Genomic DNA, 16,705 nt, shown 5'->3' with positions numbered 1-16,705 from the left:
CCATCTCTGAAAATACAAAGAGATGATCATTACTAAGGGCTTACAGGTCACAGAGTCAAAGTTCATTTGTGAGCTGTTTCAGTGAAAGATTAAAAACCAAGAGGACCCAATGCTGTGTTTACAGAGCTGAACCTGTACCTCATCTCTCTCTCGCCAAATCCCACTAGGAAATGACTGGACTTCCAGGAGTGTTGACACACTCAAGATCACAGGAGAGACTACCACTTTTTAGGGGGAACTGCCTGGAGCCCTCAGAACCCAGGAACAGAGGGGCAGTCTGTTACAGGATACTTCTGGTTTCTATCTATTTTATGTTGCTGAACCTGATCCACAGCTCTCGGTACACAAGATCCTTCAGAAGAGAGATAGTGTCCCAGGAGTCATGACACATAGGCTTACAGGAGGATCAATCCATTGTTAGAGACAGTAATACCAGCTAACCCCAGACATAACAAGATGGCAAGAGGGAAGTATAATAGCCTAAGCAATACAAACCAAGGTTACATGACATCATCAGAACCCAGTTCTCACACCAACACAAGGCTAGGATACCCTCAACACAACAGAAAAGAAAAAGAAATGTTTGTACTTCAAATCACTTAACATGATGATGTTAAAGGATTTTAAGAAGGAAATAAATAATTCCATCAAAGAAATACAGGACAACAGATGTAAAGAGAAAGAAGCCCTTACAGAGGAAACACAAATATCCCTTAAACAATTACAGGAGACTTTAAGGAGACCATAGGAAAATGGATAAAACTACATAATATCATCCTGATGGAAGTAACACAAACACAAATAAACGCACATAGAATACACTCACTTGTAAGCAGAAATTAGCCTAAGAGCTCAGAATATCCACAAAAAAACTCATATACTCTGCAGCTCAAAAAGAAAGGACAAAGAGGGACTGCTCCAAACCCAATTAGAAGGGGGAAGAAAATTATCATGGGAGGCACATAGAGGAATAACCCTGTGTGTGAGAGGGGAGTTAAATTGAAGAACAGGAGAATAGGATATGATGTGGGAAGAGAGGAGAGAAGGACAGAGGACCAGGAGAATGAGTATATAAAGAAGGAACATTAGAGGATGGTGTAACCTCTAAAATGTCCCAGATACTAAGGATGCAACAGGTTCTCTGGACTCAACAGTAATGACATTAGCCAACATCAACAACAGTGAAATTGAACCTGAATACACCACCTGCAGTAGATAGACATGGCCCCCAGTGTAAGGATGGAACCACTCACCTATCTCTTATTAAATCAGAGCTATCCATGTCTATTGAAATGCAGGAGTAAATATGGAGTATAGGGTGTAAGAAAGGCTATCCAGAGATCTGCAGACACCAATCATCTCCTCTTCTCAGGAGATATAATCCTTTCTCAAAACCCATGAATATATCTGTATACTTAGAATGTGTCAAACCCTACTTTTTTTCAACCACCCTACTAGCCCACCAACCAGAGGTAGCAGAGAGAGAAATTTGATAGGAAAAGGTGGAGAGTTGTGGACCTATTTAGAAGTAATTCTTTGGGGTAACTCCAATCTTCATTGTGCAGTACTGTCCTTTAGCAAATGCAAAAAATGAATCAGTAGCAGTGCCTTGAAATGGCAGAGACCACAAGGCTCTAACAAACCAACAAGAAGCAGCAGAATAGCACAGGTTCTTTTGTGCATTTCTCATGGTGGAACGAAGACCAGCAAAGACCATCGAAGCCTTGCAAGGTGTAGCAATGTAAAAATATCCTCTCCCTCTCTGTGGGATGTTTATGTTCTCCATAAACATCCTGTCCCCCTTCAAGCGTGTGCTCCAGCTAAATTTCATATGCCTTCTCATGTGTCTGCTTTAGCAAAACATCCTCTCCTAACATAGCTTCCAGAAAAACATCTTGTGACACAAATTAGTTTCCAAAGAAACCAAAATTTTTCCACTTCATCTAGCCTTATCTCACACTCGGCCATGACATCACAAAACATATAATCGCAGTCTTTTATGGCTCCTAGGCCTCAGCTCCATCAGCCACTGGAGCTTCTGCAACTGCATTCTGTGAAACTCAGACCCTTTCATGAGCACAACCTTCAGTTATCCCCGTAAACATTGTGCTCTCTCTATCTTTGCTCTCAGCTAATAGCTGTCAAACTTCCAGCCAACTCTGCTGTGACCTGAAAAACCCTCATCAAGAAAGCCAATGAATTTGACTTGATTTTTTTTCCCTGACGGAATGGAGTTTTCTCCCTGTATGGTTAACCTGGTGTCTGAGTCATCTGTAATAAAACCCACTACTATTAAGATCAAAGTCACAGGAACTATGACAAATAGCAAATCACACGACAAGCATTATAGTTGTCCATGCCTTTTCTGCAGCCTTACTGAAGTATAATTTACATACTTAAAAATCCATTTATTTTAATTGTGTAATTTAATGATTTTACAGTAAAATTTATAGCTTCCTTCCCTTTTTTAATACTCATTTCCCACTAGTTCATATGTTATCGAAGTCTATTAAAAACACAGAAGTGAATTCAGAAGGACCAGAGCGGGAAGCAGCAAGGTACTTGATTTGCTAAGACAAGAGATACATTGGCAGAATCGTCTGGATAAAACCACTTGGGATACATTGGGTCTTCTCTTAGCATGCAGCCTCCAGAAAAAGAGTTTAAAGGATTAAGTCTTGGGTCCTCCTACATCAAATCCAGACCTGACCTGGTATGGTCAGCATCACTTTTGGCCACTATCGTGTTAATCCCATTGATCACTCTTACAAGTTGCCTAGCAACTCACATAGTAAACAAACTTATTTTGGTTCACGGTTTCATAGGTTTCAGTCCATGGTCACATGACCATGAAAGGGGCACGATAGAGCTCAACTGCTAACCTCACTGGTATCCAAGAAGCATCAACACAGGAAGAGACCAAGGACAAAAAAACACCCTCCAAGACATGTCCCAAATGACCAAATCCCTTAAGTTCCTAACTCCTAGGTTCCCGTCACCTTCATACATATCCATCAACAGATGAACTCATTGATTACAGCACACGGGGTCCAATTGCTTTTCATAGTCGCGCCTTTGAACATTGTAGTGGGAAAATGTGTACCTTAAACTCATAGGGTAGGGACAGAAGGTTGTGTTAGAGGTCTAAACTTCATCTCACACTAGAAACAGTTGGGTTGGTTTCTCAACATGTCCTATTTCTTTCTGTTACTGAGGTACACCATATCTGCATTGCAGCATTTTGACTGGGGTGAGATACCATCAGCAGTCAATGGTAAAGATGCCCCCCACCATGTGTTGGTTAAAATGTAAAATGGGACATCTATATTATAGACACACAAGCATATACACAGACTCACAGAGAGAGGCAAAAGGGAAAGAGTTGAGTCTTATAAACCCCCAAGAAAGAGGGAGTGGAAATATAAGATACAGATGTTAGCGAGAACCAGAACAAAGCAGTGTCTTCTATACAGGACAGGACCACTATTCCTCAGCCCTAGCTGACAGGAAAGGGAGAGTCAGTTTTCTACAAAGATAGAGCTGGTGATAAACTGTCAAGGCTCCAGTAGCTTGCCCAATGCCCATGAATTTATGGGCAGAATAAATGACTTGAGTGGGTTATTACAGAGGGGAAAAAGAGAGCTTGAATTTGGGAAAAGGGATTAGGTGTGGATAGATCTGGGAGGAGTTAGGAAGAGAAGTGAGAAGTAAATTCTATCATTATATAATGTACAAAGTTCTCAAGGAACTAATAAAAGTGGTTTTTAAAATACCATATCTGTACTGAACACATACAAACCATTTTTCTTGTCATCTCCTAAATAAGAGCCCTTCATGATTTCATTTCATTAAGTACAAAAACAATTCAGAGATTATTTAAAGTGTAGGAGGATGTTGGGAGACGGCAGAGGGGTAAAGCCAAATGTGTGGTCACACTTGCAAAGACCAGTGCTTGGTATGGGAACAGGAGGATAACGGGGGCTTCCTGACAGTGAGCCTCACCTCAGTTTCAGCAAGGGACCCTGTCACAAGGGAATAAAGTAGGTAGTGAAGGAGCAGAACACGCTCTACACACCCCCAGGCTCTGAACTTACATGTCTCTATGAACACACACCCACACACACACATATAAATATGACTAGAGTATACAAGAGGCTTGCATAGATTATATGCAAATGCAATGTCATTTTATCCAATGAACATGAGGACTTTTAGATCATTGGGAGTCCTGGGGCCAACTCACAGAGGACAGGATATATCTCCTTATTGTGCAAATGAATCCTTTGTTGAATGTGTGTCAGTGACTCCACACAATTCTCCTCCTCTAGGTTCCTGTGTATCACAGAGAATGATCTGGATATACTGAAACAAATATAAACTAAAGGCTTTGTTGGGGTTTCTAGACTAGCGTTAAAATCATATTTATCACCTTTTATTAAATGGAAGGGAATTCTTCAGCTCCCAGAAACAATAGACTCAATCATTTTGGCTTCTGATTATCCCATTATGAAAAGCACTTAATTGCACATCAATAGCGTCCCATGCTTTGAACTAATCACATGAAGTGATATGTTTCAGTAACCCGTATGTGGATACTCAAGTAGAAAGGGGGGAGGTATGATGCCTTGGCTTATGGGAGAGTTATGGCTTGATTGGATACTTGTTATGCAAATTACCCTAACATCTGAAAAATGAAATATAAATAAAATATACTACCAAATGGGATGGACACACATTACTTGATTCTTTTTAAAAGAAAAAAAAAAACATACTTTAGGATTTTGAATAAGTGTGACCCTCAGAGGCTCAAATACTTGAATGTGCTGGTTTCCAATCTGTGGACTGTTTAGAAAGGATTGGGAGTTGTTTTTTTGTAAAAAGGGATGTGTCAATAGGAGTTCGGGGCCTTGAAATTTCAAAATCCCACCAGGCTTCTCTCTCTCTCCCTCCCTCCCCTCTCCCTCTTCTTCTCTGTCTCTCTCATCTGGGGAGCAGGATAAGAGCTCTCAGGAACTACTCCAGCCATGCCTACCTGCCTGCCAGCCCGCTGCCATGGTGTCTACCACGATGGTACAAGAACTCACCCTCTGAAACTGTAAGATCACAATTATATGTTTCCTGTCATAAATTGAGTTTGTTACGGTGTCTCTTCACAGCAATAGAACAGTAACTAAGGCACACATCTTCCTGTGTATTTTTCTAATACTTCTGTATTTATTTCATTAAAGTTACCTGTTGTCCATTGAACAGTTTTATGAATAAGTTTCAAGTTTATAGACAAATAGTGACAAATAGGAGTGGCACTACTAGGAGGTTTGGCCTTGTTGGAGTAGGTGTGTCACTGTGGGCATGGGCTATAAGACCCTAACCCTAGCTGCCTGGAAGCCAGTCTTCTAGCACCCTTCAGAAGATGTAGAACTATCAATTGCTTCTGCACCATGCCTGCCTAGATGCCCCCATGCTCTTGCCTTGATGATAATAGACTGAACCTATGAACCTATAAGCCAGCCCCAACTAAATGTCCTTGTAATACTTGCATTGGTCATGGTTCCTTTTCATAGCAGTAAAACCCTAAGACATACATACATATATACATATACATATACACCTAGGTTTACACACACACACACACACACACACACACACACACACACACACACACATCCTTTACAGGAATTTTAGAGCTAGCCAGGGCCCCTGCAGTTTCATTGGTCCATCTGATACACGTGTTCATGTATCATGTCTCTCTCTGTTTCTTGTTCTAGGAAGTACGTGAACAACATCTGCAGACTCAATTTTACTTTATTCTCCTCTTCAGCCTTAGGAATCTCAACTTCCAGAGAGGGGATGATGGGAACTTGGTTAGATAGCATTTCTTTTCTGTGGGTAGTGTAAATCTCAAGTCACAAAGGGAAAATAAATATAACAAGAAATAATAATACACATCCAAACCGTGATGGGATATCCGTTGATATCCGTTCCCCTTAATGAATGTCATCTTTGGAAATTGGAATCCACAATGAGATTAGACTTTTGAAAAATCCTAATTCTAAGGCAGGCTTTGGTATTTCTCTTTCCCTGAAAAGGAACACACCTAGAAAAAGACAGAGGGTAGGTTGCTTTTGTTCACAAATCGAATCAGAGGGATATGATAATGAGCATAGAGGGGGCTCACCCCATGTTTACCAAAAAATAAAGAATATGGGGGAGGGTGAGACATCTAGAGAACAGTTGGTGCCTTATTGTTATTTAAAAAAAAGAAGTCAAGAAATAATATTTGACAAAAGAAAAAACTAGGTTTGCATTAGGCAGAACTGTTTTTAAATAGCCTTTCTTTTATTCATGGAAAGAGGGGGGGTGGACCAAGTCAGTCTGTAGATAACTAAAATCAATCCCATTAAAAAAATTAAGAATAATGTGGATTTTTAAATGGACTTGAATAAAATTAGAAGTTTTACCTTCCAAAGGGGAAAAATTGTGTTCCAGAGACAGAGAGAGACAATGGATTGTCCAAACTCATACTTGATTCTTTCAATAAATCTACTGGTAACTCAAGTGTTTGTTGATATTAGGATTAAAATGCAAGTTGGATTTCACGACTTAAGAGTTTAATGTGTGTGAATAGCTGCCAACGGAAAGACTAGTCCTCGGATTTTCAAAAGGCCTTAAAAAGTTGTCTGAACCAGCACAGAGGTGCAGGGATGAGGGACGAGGATCATGAACATCCTTCCTCCCCTGGGTCCTCTAGATCCTGTGCCCAATACCCAGCATTAGCTTTGCTCCCTTAGCTATGTTATGTTAACATAGGGTGACTTCTGATACTTTTTAACCTACATGAATGTCTAGCAGCTTATGTTATGTGACCTATCCTGGGTAGACCTGAACAATCTGTGTTCACCTCATGTAGTCCTCCAAATACAAACAATTCAGGTCTACCATATCATGGCTCTTCAGGAGCAGACAAGTGGCTCAGACAACTCTATCAGTTGAAAACCCACACAAGCATGGGTGATACTCAAAATAATTAAATCCTGTTGCGTTCATCCCAAATAGCAGGCAGCTCCACCCAAGAAGCCCCCTTCATCTTAGCTGCCCCTGACTCCTGGGGCAATTGTTCTCATCTCATTGCTCTTTGGAACAGGACCTGAGCGTCATAACCTTCGAGACTCCTAATGTAGTGTGAAACAGCCAGGATCCCTGCCCAACTCCCCGGCCTCAAAGAAGAAGATACAAGAAACCCAGAGAGGAAAATAGCTAAACTTGCAACAACCTTGCCTGCCGCTTACAAAGTTGTGATTTACTTGAACAGAAGAAACCACATTTTCCAGCTCCACCCCTTTACTTTACCATTAGCTCAAAATTTCAAACCACAAGTAAAGGGGCCCAGAGTGATGCTACCGAAAACTGAGTTGAGCAAACAAAAATGTGTCATGAATATACACAGGAAACACAAGGGAGTCTGCAGCAAGCTGGGGTCAGCTAGTCTGCAGCAAGCTGGGGTCAGCTCTACCCCTCAGGCTGTTGCCCCCTCCCTTCTGCACAGAGTGGACCTGGCTTTGCAGACAGAATTCAACAAGTTGTGCCCCTCTAAGCATCCCTAACAAGCTCCCAGGGGAGTTAAGAAGGACTTCCTTCACCATCAGCCGTGTCTCTTCTATGCTGACATGAATGAGACATGAAGCTTGGGGAAGTGGAGAGAAGAGAGGCTCGCCTCGCAGAGTATGGTACTCACAGCTCTGCACATAAAGACCCATCCTAAATTCTAAGATCATGATAAACTGAAGAGAAAGAAGCAGACACACACTGAGCAGTCCTGGGGCTGAGCGGATTTACCTTGTGTCTAGCACTAAGAGAGGAATAGTCTCACACATTCAGTGCCACTGTCCTAGGAGAAGCTACAGCAGTGGCTCCAGTAGCGGATGTCCCACTATGAGTTGGCTGCTCATCCTATCAAGAATAGCACTTGCTTAAGAACAGTGTCCTGACTACCAATGGGACCTGGGATATACAACCACTCAACCCAGAGAACTGAGAACTAAGACAGGATCTACAGGGATTATCTCAGGGCAAGCATCTCCTCTTCTGTGTGGCCATTTCATGCCCACTGGGCTTGGGCCAAGTTGAGAGCAGCAAGGGATTCAGTGTGAGTGCCATAACGTAGCTACAACACATGCACATACATGGGGGATATCACAACAGATGCTCATTCTCTCAGCATTCTGGAAGGTGAGTATCTAGGGCCTAAGTGTCAGTGGGGAGTGCGCACACATAAACACACACACACACATACACACACACACACACACACACACAAACACATACACACACACACACACAGAAAAAGAGAGAGAGAGAGAGAGAGAGAGAGAGAGAGAGAGAGAGAGAGAGAGAGAGAGAAAGAGAGATCTCCCCTTGTTTCTGCAGGATGCCACCACCCTTTGCTTGTGGACAAATCGTACATCCCTGCCTCTTTTGTCACATAGTGACCTCCTCTGCTTCCCATTCTTCTCATGGTCTCAGAAGTCAACAGCAATGGAGCAGGAGCCAACTCCAGTCCATATGTGATCAGCTTCACTCGGCTACAATGGGTAAGGACCTGCCTTCCAATCAATGACATACACAGACATTTTCATGTAAAGATGTCAACTCATCATTCTGGAAGGAGACAACAGGATCTTCACCAACTCTTCACCTAGCGCAAAGCCAGAACGGTACCCTTTTCTCTCAAGACTGCTTCTAGTTAGTTGAACTGCTATTAATTGCGCTAATCAGTTCCCTTACTGTCATAACAAAGTACCTGACAGAAGAACAAAGAGCCTGCCACTTTATATAAAGAAGCAGGCTGGAGTCAGCGACAGGCAGGCCATGAACCTCGCAGTCTGCCTCTGTGGCTCTATGGCTGCCAGCTTCTCCCCATGTCAAAGATGTTCCACACAAAATGTTCCTTTGCAAAATGTTTCCCACAACTGAGGTCTAACTGTTTAAACATGTGTGCCCTTTAAATGAGAATTTCTAGGAAGAAGCTGTCTGTGAAAGCTGACTGTCTGGTTAGAACTGCAGTGGTGAGGAGATGTTGGAATGTTGCTGATCCAGAGACTAGTTACCTGATAATTTTAGCCCCCAGAATTCTTTGCCTACCGTTTTGTCAAAACTAATCTATGTCATAGATTTAAAATAAAATCTTTTTGGGATCTATTAACTTAATAAACCCCTAGAAACCAACAATCCAAAAGCTAAGAATGTCATCAGATAGCATCGTAGGAACATAGAAAGGATCCCCCCAATTAGCTTTGACTGCCTTGCTTGTATGCCCACCAACGTATTTTGCATTTGCCTTGCATTATAATGTTTTTGGTTGTGTAAAACTATGAAACCTCGTGACACTGCATCCACACTGGGATAAGGGGTGACCTAAATTTGTGATCCTGGACCATGATCACTCTACATGGCTCCAGAATAAATCATCCTTAGTCCCTTAAGGTGAGAACTGTGTTTCTGTGTTTACAGTCTCTGAGGAGCATTTCACATTGAAACTATCCAAAAAAGGGAGGGGTGCACCAGAGGGAAGCAGGGACCATCCACTTCTGCCTGCAATGTTGAGAATCTTTGTCTGCTCTGTGAAGTCATGGGACTACAAGGTCCAATGTCTTTGCCTCTCTTTTGTCTAATAATAAGATGTTATGAAGCAATGATCTTCATCATGGAAAAGAAGTGGGGAAGGATGGAGGACAGGAAGGAAGGGCAAAGAAAGGAAGTAGCAGGGATGGGGTTGGTGGGCAAAAATCTCAGAGAAGGCAAATCCAGACATCAAATATCAGACAAAGCTGCAGTTGTCCCAAATTCACACTCTCCCTCGACTCAGAAGCACAGCATCTTTTCTGCTATGACTTACTGTATGCTCCCTCCCTGAGGTTAAGACAAAGAGTGTGAAGGGCAAACCTTGGAGGTCAGACTCCAGTGAGAGGAGTATGGCTCCAATGAGTCAGAGTAGTAATCAGCCCCTAATGGAAACGCCAATAGCAGTACTGACACCCTGTCAAACAAGTCTGCAGAAGGACTGGAGTACTCTCATGGAAATCCAGAGAAGCCAGGAGACCTGTGCTGTCTGAGTCACACCAACACCCAGATTCCTCGAGAAGATGCGGAAATCCCAGAGCACACCAGGACAATCCTCACCAAACACAAGAGCCCTCTAGGTTTGGCACTGGGCTGTGGACAGGAGGCAAGGAGACTGAAGTCTTTTCTGAAGTGATAAGAATCTGCCTCCCACCGGGCCTAGTTAGACATTTAAAATGGAAATAATGGGGCATTTCCCACCCACTAAGACGCTAATGGTCCTGCTAATCACCAGGTCTCCCTGAAGGGCCAATGTGAGCAGCTCAGACCTGACCCAGGGCTTCCAAAAATCCATACCTCTCTAGACATTTCCTGTAACACAGACTTTGCAACAAGGGAATTGAAAGGGAGGGAATGAATGGCTGGATTTGAACAAATAGGCCTTACATGCATCTATATAAATTCTCAGATAATAATAAAAGAGATTAAAAGAAAACACCTGGGTTTGGGTTTTGGCTCAGTGGTAGAGCACTTGCCAAGCAAGTGCAAGGTCCTAGGTTCGATCCCCAGCTCTGAAGAAAAAAAAAAAGGAAAAGAAAAGAAAAAGAAAACACTTCATTCAAGTCCCACTGCCTCCTTTGGTCAGCATTTTGCTCCAGGCTGGTGAGATGCTCAGCAAGTCAAGGCAATTGCTGCCAGGCCTGAGGACCTGAGGTCCACATATGTGCAGCGGCAAGCTCACACACACACACAATAATTAATTAATTAACTAATTAATTAACTAACTAATTAATTAAAGTAAATTACCAATTTTTAAGAAATAAAACATTATAAAGCTGTCGCTTGCATGAAAGGGTCTGCATTATTAGCTGACCCCTGACCCATTCTCTCTCAGGCTCACCAAAGAGAGGACCATGTTGGATTATCACCAACCTGTGCTTAGCACCTGACAGAATCCTTAGTGTATCTGTCTGTTGAACGAAGGGCACCCTGGGCATGCAAAACACCACACAGGTCCAAGACAGAAGGGTGCCTCATGCACGTATGCAAAACCAAAATTCAGATGAGTTCACGAGAAACCATGAAATAACATACAGACCGCATTTTCAAACCTGAGCTTTCTCAGAATTAAAATTTGCCTGATTCTACCTAGTGTTTCCACTGAAAACCAGAAACAGCTTCTTGTCTTGTTCTCTTCCTTTCTACTCTATTTCTATTTTGTTTTATAAAAATTTTAAAAAATCCTAACTATTAGAGAAACACCATTTATCAAACAGGAATAAACAGGTGTCTCTTGTTAAACAAGATGGTTTTAATCTTGCTTGGTACGTTTAACCCTATTTGGGGGAGTTTTGTTGTTTTGTTCTTGTTTTTGTTTTCAACTTAATGCACACTGTGGCATCATGGAACAAAGACTTGGGTGGAAATGCTGCGGGTTTGGAGTTTGCCCTTGAGAAGCCGCTACATTGTTAGGCAGAGGACACAATGGCTGTAGTCTACTTTGTTCTGAGAGGAAAGAAGGGAGCTCTCTGTGGTGATTACAAATACCTGTTTCTCTTTTATCTACTTGTCCCCAGATCCACTCATCCTGCCTTCCCTGCCAATATCCTGCTATGGAATTAAATAAATGAATACATACGTGTGTGTGGTTGCATAAGCATGGGAGGTCAGAGGTCAACCTTAGCTGTCTTCCTCAGTCACTGGCTCAACTCCCTACAGTGGTCAAGTTGACACACCTGGGAAGAGGAGATTGTAGCTCCTTGTTTTCTAATACTAATCCCCAAATTTGTTTGCAGGGGAAAGTCTGCCCCTAGCTTCTGGGAACCTGCCCACAGTTGGTGGTGGTGAATGGTGAATAAAGATGCTCTCCTCCGATAGCTGGGAAGGAGAGACAGAGAGAGAGAGAGAGAGAGAGAGAGAGAGAGAGAGAGAGAGAGAGAGAGAGAGAGAGAGAAGGGATTTAGGGTTCCCGGGCTTGGGTTCTGGAGCAAGCAGGACAGAGAGGTCCCCATGCCTTAGTGGAGTGTGGAAGTGGGGAGACAGAGTTTGTCATGGAAGGGAAATAACTTGCAGAAGGGCAGAGCTGCCGTATAAAAGGGCTAATAGATCATGGCCCAGAGGGCTGCACCTTGGATTCAAGAACAGCCAAGATGAAGCATAGAAATTAATAAATAGTAACTTGGACTTATTGCTGGGAGATGGATTCTAACAGCATGGAGGGCAGGCAGCTGCCCAGCTATGGGCTGCCTTAGATATAGAGGCTGGGCTTGTTTCTTTCATTCGGGAACAGAAACCATTGATGTGAGTAACTCCACGTCGGGATTTATTAAATATTTTTTTTCTTTTTTTTTAGTACAGGGGACCTCAGCTGAGGATTTGCCTCCATTGCATTTGCTTGTGGACAGATCTCTGAGGCATCTTTTGGAATAATGATTGGTGTGTGTGAAGAGTTAAATTTCAAAAAGTTAGTCTCAAACAAAGTACAGACATGCCTGAGAGAATTTGAGATAGGGCTCACCATCCCAACTATCAGCTCCCAAGGACACTGGCCATATAGAGCCACCCCCTCCCCTTCCTCCACTCCCTGAGAATGGGCATCCCCCTGCTGCAGTGAGATGAGTTGCCCTGCCCACATTGCTGAGATCCTAGATTACATGTATGCTTTGTTGATGTAACTCGATGCCAAAAGTAACTGTGCACCCTTTGTATTAGCCAATTATGTGTATCCACACGAAACCCCTGGTTTTCCCTATATAAGCTCCTGCCTAGAGAGGCTCGGGGCTTGACTCAATCTCCTGTATGGGATAAGTGTCAGCCCGAGATCTCATAAATAAAACTGCCTCTTGCTGATTACATCAAGACCGGCTACTCGTGTTTCCTGGGTGTACCCCAACCCGTGACTGGAGCGAGAGTCTCCCCAAGTGTGGGGGTCTTTCATTGGGACCTTGTCCGGGATAGGAGCGAGACCCCCGGAGACTCGAATGCCTCTTGGAGGTACGTTGGAGTGAGTGTTGAAAGCAGCTGTGTGTGTGTGTGTGTGTGTGTGTGTGTGTGTGTGTGTGTATGTTGTGTATTATGTACTGTACATTGTGCCATGGTCTAGGTTTAATTTGAGTGTACTCGGGTGGATGGGCTTCCCACCCCGAATTTGAGTGCCCTCGAGTGGATATGCTTTCCACCCTGTATTTGAGAGTACTTGGGCCGATGGGTTTCCCGCCCCGGACAGATGCCTGTGAGTAGGTACTGGGTTCCTACTCCGAATAGCCATTTTCTTTTTGTTTTCTTTTTTTAGATAGCGGAAGTGGGGATGCCTCAGCTCTGGGAGACATTCCAAGAGCCAAATATTGTTGGGAGAACCCGGCGACTGACAGTCAAAAAGATCTGACTGTGACTTGACTTCGGAGGTTGTGTTCGGCTGCCTCTTTAAGTATAGGCATGGACAAGTGTGCTTAGATGTGTTAGTGTCTGTTGTCTGTATTCTGTTTCTGTGTTTAGTATTCCAGAAGCAGCTAAAGTTCAGCTGCAGTTTGGACCAGGTACTGAAGGTACCAGGCATCTGTGCAAACTGGTTATAGGATGCTTTGTCTTGGTCTTGTTTGTCTGGTTTGTTTTCTGTGGTATTGTGGAGTGTCTTTTTGGCTTTTGTTTTGTTTTTGGACTTGGACTGACAACTGTGTTTGAAATCTTGGACTGATGACTGTGTTTGAAATAATGAAACTGTTTGCTGTATTTGTCAAGGAGTTTTACTTCGTCCTCTTGGTGCTTAATTAAAAGTTAATGTCCCGCGCGCGACTTTCCACCGGCAAGAAGCACGCGAGACATAGAAATTCTTGCTATGAGTGATACTTTATTCCTATCTCATGGAGAAAGCCCCGCGCAACAGCTAGGCGCGCCTATTTAACCCTCGGGCATGCATCCACGCCTGATTGGTTGTTTACTCATGATCTCATCAGGCACGCCCCGGAATGGGCAAAGACCTGGCAGGAAGGCACTCTTGCACATGCGCACAGTTAACTTCCTGATAGGGGGGCCAGCTGGCGCAGCGAAGGCTGGCGCCATCTTGACTGACTTGGCCTTCCACGTGGGGCGCAGTGGAAGCCAGCGCCATCTAATGGTCGCGCATGTTATTGCGGCCCTCTACATAGGGTTATTTGCATAACAAGCATCCAATCAAGCCATAACTCTCCCATAAGCAATAGGCATCATACCTCCCCCTTTCTACTTAATTATCCACGTAGGGGTTACAGAAACATATCCCTTCATAATGATTTAGTTAAAAGCATGGGACGCTATTGATGTGCAATTAATTGCTATTCATAATGGGATAAAACAGAAGCCAACATGATTGAGTCTATTGTTGCTGGGAGCTGAAGATTTCCCTTCCATTTAATAAAAGGTGATAAATATGATTTTAACACAAGACTAGAAACCCCAACAAAGCCTTTAGTTTATATTTGTTTCAGTATTTCCAGATAATTCTCTGTGATACACAGGAACCCCAGAGGAGGAGAATTGTGTGGAGTCACTGACACACACTCAACAAAGGATTGGTTTTTCACAATAAGGAGATATATCCTGTCCTCTGAGAGTTGGCCCCAGGACTCCCAATGATTTAAAATTCCTCAGGTTCCTTAAATAAAATGACACTGCATTTGGATATAACCTATGAAAGCCTCTTGTATTCTCTAGTCATATTTATGTGTGTGTTTGTGGGCGTGTGTTCATAGATACATGTAAGTTCAGAGGATGGCGGAGTGTAGAGCGTGTTCTGCTCCTTCACTACCTACTATATTCCCTTGTGACAGGGTCCCTTGCTGAACCTGAGGTGAGGCTCACTCTCAGGAAGCCCCCGTCTTCCTCCTGTTCCCATACCAAGCACTGGTGTTTGCAAGTGTGACTACTCACTTGGCTTTACCCCTGTGCTGTCTCCCCAGATCCTCCTACATTTTAAATAATCTCTGAATTATTTTTGTACTTAATGAAATGAAATCATGAGGGGCTATTAATTAGGAGATGACAAGAAAAATGGTTTGTTTGTGTTCAGTACAGATATGGTATTTTAAAAACCACTTATATTAGTTCCTTGATAACTTTGTACATTATATAATGATAGAATTTACTTCTCTCTTCTCTTCCTAACTCCTCCCAGATCCATCCACACCTAATCCTTTTTCCCAAATTCAAGCTCTCTTTCTCCCCTCTGTAATAACCTACTGAAGTCATTTATGCTGCCCATAAATTCATGGGCATTGGACAAGCCACTACAGACTGGCCAGCTTATCACCAGCTATATCTGTGCAGAAAACTGACTCTCCCTTTCCTGTCAGCTATGGCTGAGGAATAGTGGTCCTGTCATGTATAGAAGACACTGTTTTGTTCTGGTTCTCACTAACATCTGTATCTTATATTTTCACTCCCTCATCCTTGAGGGTTCCTAAGACTCAACTCCTTCCCTTTTTGCCCCTCTTTGTGAGTCTGGGTACATGCTTGTGTGTCTATATTATAGATGTACCATTTTACATTCAATCAACACATGGTTGGGGGGCGTCTTTACAATTGACTGCTGACAGTATCTCACCCCAAACAAAATGCTGCAATGCAGACATGGTGGAGGTCAGTACCAGAAAGAAATAGGAGATGCTGAGAAACCTACCCATTTGTTTCTAGTGTGAGGTGAAGTTTAGACCTCTGACACAACTCTCTGGCCCTACCCTATGGGTTTAAGAAACACATTGTCCCAGTACAATGTTCAAAGGTGGGACTATGAAAAGCAATGGACCCTGTGTGCTGTAATCAATGAGTTCATCTGTTGATGGATGTGTATGAAGGTGGCGGGAAACTAGGAGATAGGAAATTAAGGGATTTGGTCATTTGGAACATGTCTTGGAGGGTGTTTTTTTGTCCTTGGTCTCTTCCTGTGTTGATGCTTCTTGGATGTCAGTGAGGTTAGCAATTGAGTTCTATCGTGCCTCTTTCATGGTCATGTGACCATGGACCGAAACCTATGAAACCATGAACTAAAATAAGTTTGTTTACTATGTGAGTTGCTAGGCAACTTGTAAGTGTGATGAATGAGATTAACATCAAAGTGTCCAAAAGTGATGCTGACCATACCAGGTCAGGTCTGGATTTGATGTAGGAAGACCCATGACTTAATCCTTTAAACTCTTTGTCTGGATGCTGCACGGTAAGAGAAGACCCAATGTTTCCCAAGTGGTTTTATCCAGACGATTCTGCCAATGTATCTGTTGTCTTAGCAAATCAAGAACCTCCTGTTTCCCGCTCTGGTCCTTCTCCTGATTTCACTTCTGTGTTTTTAATAGACTTCGATATCGTATGAACTAGTGGGAAATGAGTACTAAAAAAGGGAAGGAAGCTATAAATTTTGCTGTAAATTCATTAAATTACACAATTAAAATAAATGGATTTTTTAAGTATGTAAATTATACTTCAATAAGGCTGCAGTAAAGGCTTGGATAACTATGATGCTTGTCGTGTGATTTGCTATTTGTCATAGTTCCTGTGACATTGATATTAATAGTAGTGGGTTTTATTACAGATGAATCAGACACCAGTGTAACCATCAGGGAGAACACTCCTTTTTGTCAGGGAAAAAAAATCAAGTCAAATTCATTGGCCTTCTTGGTGA

Source organism: Rattus norvegicus, chromosome Y, assembly GCF_036323735.1.
Source record: "Rattus norvegicus strain BN/NHsdMcwi chromosome Y, GRCr8, whole genome shotgun sequence".
Taxonomy (NCBI): domain Eukaryota; kingdom Metazoa; phylum Chordata; class Mammalia; order Rodentia; family Muridae; genus Rattus; species Rattus norvegicus.
The sequence above is the reverse complement of the archived record's forward strand: the minus strand, read 5'-3'. Positions refer to the sequence as shown.